Raw genomic sequence first — 7,278 nt, 5'->3', positions numbered from 1 at the left:
AGTCTCAAAATCCTGTGGTGGGGGTCGTGGGTAGCTGGCGGGTGTCAGCCGACCCTGCGCTGTAGCTACCCTGGTGCTGATCCGGCCGGATGAGGCCTGTGGCCCTACTCAGGCCGGTTTCTGCTTCCCTAACTAGAACTTCAACTTTCTAAAGAAAAAAATTTGAAGAAGATCTCAGAATATGGAAAGATCTCCCATGCTTGTGGATTGTCAGGATTAATATAGTAAAAATGGCCATCTTTGCCAAAAGCAATCTACAGATTCAATGCAATCCCCATCAAAATTCCAACTCAATTCTTCACAGTTAGAAAGAGAAATTTGCAAATTCATCTGGTATAATAAAAATACCCAGGATAGTGAAAACCATTGTCAACAATAAAAGTACTTCTGGGGAAATCACCATCCCTGACCTCAAGCTGTATTTCAGAGCAATAGTGTAAAAAACTGCATGGTATTGGTACAGTGACAGAGAGGTAGATCAATGGAATAGAATTGAAGACCCAGATATGAACCCACACGCCTATGGTACTTGATCCTTAACAAAGGAACTAAAACCATCTACTGGAAAAAGACAGCATTTTCAACAAACAGTGCTGGCTCAACTGGCGGTTAGCATGTAGAAAAATGTAAATCAATCTATTCTTATCTCCTTGTACAAAACTCAAGTCCATGTGACTCAAGGACCTTCACATAAAACCAGATACACTGAAATTTATAGAGGAGAAAGGGGAACAGCCTCAAGCACATGGGCACATGGGTAAAGTTCCTGAACAGAACACCAATGGCTTGTGCTCTAAATTCAAGAATTGACAAATGGGACCTTATAAAAATGGAAAGGTTATGTAAGGCAAAGGACACTGTCAATAGGACAAAATGGCAGCCAACAGATTGAAAAAAGATCTTTACCAATCCTACATCCAATAGAGGGCTACTATCCAATATATACAAAGAACTCAAGAAACTAGACTCCAGAGAAACAAATAACCCTATTAAAAATGAGGTACAGAGCTAAACAAAGAATTCTAAACTGAGGAATAACAAATGGTTGAGAAGCACTTAAAGAAATCTTCAACATCTGTAATCATCAGGGAAATGCAAATCAAAACAACCCTGAGATTCCACCTCACACCAGTCAGAATGACTAAGATCAAAAACTCAGGTAACAGCAGATGCTGGCAGGGATGTGGAGAAAGAGGAAAACTCCTCCATTGTTGGTGGAATTGCAAGCTGGAACAACCACTCTGGAAATCAGTTTGGCGGTTCTTCAGAAAATTGGACATAATACTACCTGAGGACCCAGCAATACCACTCCTGGGCATACACCCAGAAGATGCTTCAATATATCACAAAAACATATGCCCCACAATGTTCACAGCAACTTTATTTATAATAGCTAGAAGCTGGAAAGAAACCAGATGTCCCTCAACACAAAGGATACAGAAAATGTGGTACATTTACACAATGGAGTACTTCTCAGCTATTAAAAACAATGAATTTATGAAATTCTAGACAAATGGATGGTACTGGAGGCTCTTCCTGAGTCAGGTAGCCCAATTAAAAAAACAAAACAACAACAACAAACCCCCATATGTTATGCACCCACTAATAAGTGGATATTAGCCCAGAAGCTTGGAATACCCAAGATATAATTTACAAACCACACGAAACTCAAGAAGAAGGAAGACCAACGTGTGGATACTTTGATCCTTCTTAGAAGGGGGAACAAAATACCCATTGAAGGAGTTACAGAGAGAAAGTGTGGAACAGAAACCGATGGAATGACCTTCCAGAGACTGCCCCACCTGGGGATCCATCCCACATGTAATCACCAAACCCAGACACTATTGTGGATGCCAACAATGCTGAAAGGAGAATGAAATGGCTGTCTCCTGAGAGGTTCTGCTAGTGCTTGAAAATACAGGAGTGTATGCTCACAGCCATCTATTGGACTGAACACAGGGTCCCCAATTAAGGCCCTAGAGAAAGAAACCAAGGAGCTGAAGGGGTTTCTAGCCCCATAGGAGGAACAACAACATGAACTAACCAGTACCCCCAGAGCTTCCAGGGACTAAGCCACCAATCAAAGAGTACACATAGAGGGACTCATGGTTCCAGCTACATATGTAGCAGTCAGCCATGAATGGGTGGAGAGGCACTTTGTCCTGTGAAGGTTCTATGTCCCAGTGTATGGGAATGCTAGGTCCAGGGAGTGGGTGGGTTGGTGAGCAGGGTGAGTGGGATGCAATAGGGGTTTTTAACATTTGAAATGTAAATAAAGAAAATATCTAATAAAAATGTAAATAAATAAAATTCCCTCACACAAATCATCAGCCTGCCTCTACTCAAAATATAAACAGGCTGAGAAAGAAATTAGGGAAATGACACCTTTCACAATAGTTACAAATAATATAAAATACCTTGGTATGACTCCAACTAAGCAAGATCATTCATCTATATTAAAAGAACTTCAAGTCTCTGAAGAAAGAAATCGAAGAAGATCGCCCATTCTCATGGATTGACAGGATTAACATAGTAAAAATGACTTTCTTGCTGAAAGCTATCTACAGATTCAGTGCAATACCCTTCAAAATTCCAACTCAATTCTTCACAGAGTTAGAAAGAGTTATTTGCAAATTCATCTGGTACAACAAAAAGCCCAGGGTAGTGAAAACTATTGTCAACAATAAAAGTACTTCTGGCAGAATCTCTATCCTTGACCTCTAGCTGTATTACAGAGCAATAGTGATAAAAACTGCATGGTACTGGTACAGTGACAGAGAGGTAGATCAATGGAATAGAATTGAAGACCCAGAAATGAACCCACATACCTATAGTCACTTGATATTTGATAAAGGAGCTAAAACCATCCACTGAAAAAAATGACAGTATTTTCAACAAATGGTGCTGGTTCAACTGGCAGTCAGTATGTAGAAGAATGCAAATCAATCTGTTCTTATCTTCTTGTACAAAGCTCAAGTTCAAGTGGATCCAGGACCTCCACAATGTCATGGTCCTTTTCAAGCTTGTAGCATCAAACCATTACCAGTGTGCTTTTTCTGCCTCTTGCTTTTGGATCAAGATGTAGGCTCCCAGCTTTCTTCCTGCCACGCCTTTGCTCCCTCTGAAATTGTAAGGCCTTTGTCATTTTAATTAGTTGATAATTCTAAAGCAAAAGTTATAGTATGTTCATTCTACGGGTGTCTATTTTCTTTTTAATGCTATTAATTCTTTTATGTCCTAAAACTTTCAATTAGTAACAATATAGATTTTGAAAGAAAAGTCTTAAAGTGCTTAAACCATATCTTGAAATATAGTTAAATATGCATAAAACACATAAATCAAATTCAAAGATAATTGTTGAAATTGTATACAGGAGTACAATGAAAAGGAGCAAAATGTAAAGTTTTAAGAGAAAAAATTCGCCAGAAAATTAATGGAGGAACCAAGGTTTCTACTGAAAGTGATAAGGAGAATGAAGATAGGCCTGAGTTGCTCTCTGGGCAAGACCCTACCTAGCTAAACTTCTTTTCTGCAGTGAAAGAAAAAAGTTTAAGACTTTTCTCCTAAAAAACAGCAGACATAAGCAAATGTGATTCAAGGGACTGGACTCTATCTGAACTTGACAGCATCACCCACTGCTGTTCTGGCTTTAGAGTCATGAACAATGCATGGGTAAAGTTGTGTAGAATCTTACTCCATGGTTAAGGAAAGCTGCTGAAGCTGAAGCTGTATGGTATGGAAGGGCAGTCCTTGTATAGAGGCCATGAAAGGGCAAGAGGCTTCAAGAGTCTACTGTATGAATGGAAGTGAAGCCTGGATTGTGGTGGAGACCCCAAAATGTTAAAGGTGTCAGAGCCCTGGGCTGTCTGCCAAGGAGAGCTATAGTGTGGATTGGAACATCACAAGAGAGAGACATATATCTTGGAGGAAGCAGGGCTGTAATTCTGGAACTAGCTAAGCCCACTGACCTCAGACATAGCTCAGCTACAGGATTTGGACTGTGCCTGCCTTGTTTCTGTCTTGCTTTGATCGAGTGTTTCCTCACTGTGACTGGATTCCTTCCTTTTGGATTGGTAATGTATATTTTGTTCCATTAAAAGTATGTAATTGTATTTTAATTTTATAGTTAAATGATTGACCTGAGTCTCACAACAGATTTTGAATGGTGGACTTTCAAACAGTGTTGAGACTGAAAAAGTGTAGAAACTTTTGAAGTTTTACTAAATGAATATTTCATTATCGTATGAACACATATCTTTAGTGACCATGTAATAGAATGTGGTAGTTTGAATGAGAGTGGCTCCCATAGAGGCCATGTTTGAAAAATTAGTCCCCAGTTGGTGGAACTCTTTGGGAGGTATGGCCCTGTTGGAGAAAGTATGTCAGAGGGGTGGTTTGAAACTTAAAAACCCAGGCCATTCTCAGTTTGTTTTCTTTTCTTGTTGCTTTCAGATTAAGATGTGATCCCTAGAGATGTTCCATCATCATGAACTCTAACCCTTTCCTGGATAAGCTGCTTTCTTCATGATGTTTTGCCACACAATGTAATAGTAATTAGGACAAACATGCAATTTTATCTTCAAGAAGCATATAGTTGCTTTAAGTTCCAGCTCCATTAAGCACAATTCAGCTCAACTCAGACTTCAGCATGAAAAGCAGTCACTTAAATCACCAGCTAATTGTTGGCCCCACTCAATATTTGATTTAGTAGCCTAGGGAAGGAAGAAATAAAAATACCCTTATTTGTAGATAATGCAATTCTATATATTAAAGACCCCAGACATTCCACCAAAACCCTCTACTCATAAATATATTCAGTAAAACCAATGGACACAAAATTTAGACACAAAAAATCAGTAGCCTTATTGTATACAATTGACAAACATGCTTAGAAAAAAAACAGGAAAACAATATTTACAATGACCTCAAAAAATAAACTGTGGAATAAATCATGAACATTTTATACTAACAGAACAGAGAAAGTTATAAATCAGGCATTTTCAAATACTCTTCTGGGAACATCAAGTAGGCAGGTTATGACATGATGGGGAAATCTTTACTGTAGCCCTCAGATGCTAATTGATATATTCTTAGCCTTTCAGTGGATGGAATTTATAGATCTTGTCTGTATATTGCAAACTGTTTGATCTAATAATCACAAAAATATTGGGTCACACAGAGGTCAACAATAAATGGCTATTTGGAGGCTGAGATAGCCCAAGGTGGTTTTCTTCTGAAATTGTACATCTCCTCTATTATTTGTGTTTGAATCAGTTAATCACCTCTTGTAGAACATACAGCAGGCTTAGCTCTCTCCTGGGAACTTTTAATATTTTATGAACAATATATTAGATATTAATAATTTATTAATAATTTAGGAGTTTTCCAAAATAGTCCTATGGAGTGCAAAGCTATTCTTTTTTATTCTAGATGTAGTTGTGTATTCAAAATAGACTAAACATCATAACCACAAAGTTATTATAACTTTGGAACTACAGATTTATATTTGCCCTAGCAATATAAATCATAGTAATTTTAGTAAATTTATCATTAATAATTGTAAATGTTGCATGATACTTATTTTATCTTTAAATATACTTTCTAAAACTTTTTTCAGGCTTTGGAGTCTCTTTACAAGGTATGTGTTTCAATTCCTTGCAGCTTAAAGTAACTATAATTAAAGGGAAGAATGCATATTAAGCAAATATGATCTAGATTTTGAAATTACAGCATTCCCTGATTGTTGCTAGATATTTTTAAGTTTATCTTGCAGTTGTATGTTACACTACCCCCTTCTGAGCCCTGTGTGATGCATGTGAGTCAGGAATGGTGCTTGGTAGCTACAGGGCACAGACATATATGTATTAACTTTCTCCTTAATTTTTTTTTTCATGAAGTGGTTTCAGGAACAAGTCAACCAAATGGAGGAGGTAAAATATAACTCCTTAACTGTTAATTACATTAGTAAGTATTTGACCCATTTAAAATCAGTTTGAAGTATGTATAAATCAAATGTTTCAATAACCATTGATTATAAAGTAATATTTTGATTTAGGTTGAAAAATAATCAGTTTGTAGCAAAATGCTTATCAGTAATTTGCATATGAGTTTTCTGTATGAATCCATTAAAGAAAAATTTATAGGATCATATTTTTTCCTAAAGAATAATGTAAATTTCACATACTTTCTTTTTTAACTTACATAAAAGTGGTTAAAAATTTATCATCTTAAAATTTCTCCTGTATTTAAACATTATCCATAATATAAGCAGACATAAAATTGTATTGACTTTTTCAAAATTTATTCTGTTCTTTAATGATATATTTTGCATTTTGGATTTTCAAATATTTTAAAAACTAGACTGAGAATAACTGGTCTTTGTCTTCAAGGACATTCAATCTAATTTGGGAGAGAATATATATTCCCAAGAAGCTTCAGGGATTTTCAGAATTAAGAAAATAATGAAATGCTTTTAAGACATGAGATCAAAGTGGGTCTTTAGTAACTGGACAATTTTGTTACTTTAGATCAGCAGGGACCAAAGTAATTTAGAAGAACTTCAATCAGATGGTAAAACAGCCAGTTTGAACATTGTACAAATTGCAAAACTGGCACGTAAATTCGAAGATATTAAAAGTCGCCTAAAAAAGCGCAAGGAGGCCATGCAGACTAAACAAGAGTAAGTGAGTTATATGAATTAATTGAATTAAAATCAGTGATTAACATCACATGTAAGATAAGTCAAGGTTACTGCTTTACGAAGAACTTCTAAATGATATCTGAATGTTTAGTTACTTTTTTTTTTTGACATGAAGGTTATTTTATTAGATATTTTCTTCATTTACATTTCAAATGCTATCCCGAAATTCCCCTATACCCTCCCCACCAGCCCTGCTCCCCTACCCACCCACTCCCACTTCTTGGCCCTGGTGTTCCCCTGTACTGGGGCATATAAAGTTTGCAGGACCAAGGGGCCTCTTTTCCCAATGATGGCCAAGTAGGCCATCTTCTGCTACATATGCAGCTAGGGACACGAGCTCCGGGAGTACTGGTTAATTCATATTGTTGTTCCACCTATAGGGTTGCAGTCCCCTTCAGCTCCTTGGGTACTTTCTCTAGCCCCCATTGGGGGCCCTGTGTTCCATCCAATAGCTGACTGTGAGCATCCACTTCTGTATTTGCCAGGCACTGGCCTAGCCTCACACGAGACAGCTATATCAGGGTTCTTTCAGCAAAATTTTGCTTGCATGTGCAACAGTGTCTGCGTTTGATGGCTGA

The 7,278-nt window shown here is 37.2% G+C and overlaps 1 long non-coding RNA gene across 1 annotated transcript; it reads left to right on the top strand.

Moving 5' to 3' along the window:
* The first annotated feature begins 4,500 nt into the window (after positions 1 to 4,500).
* LOC110289169 lies at positions 4,501 to 6,674 on the top strand. Its single transcript, XR_002377326.1, has 4 exons — positions 4,501 to 4,544; positions 5,618 to 5,638; positions 5,898 to 5,930; positions 6,528 to 6,674. It is a non-coding gene; the product is annotated as an uncharacterized LOC110289169 (long non-coding RNA).
* Positions 6,675 to 7,278: the final 604 nt, after the last annotated feature.

This window comes from Mus caroli, unplaced genomic scaffold (assembly GCF_900094665.2).
Source record: "Mus caroli unplaced genomic scaffold, CAROLI_EIJ_v1.1 scaffold_22413_1, whole genome shotgun sequence".
Lineage (NCBI taxonomy): Eukaryota > Metazoa > Chordata > Mammalia > Rodentia > Muridae > Mus > Mus caroli.
Note: the sequence above shows the minus strand (reverse complement) of the source record. Positions and strands in the feature narration are given on the sequence as shown.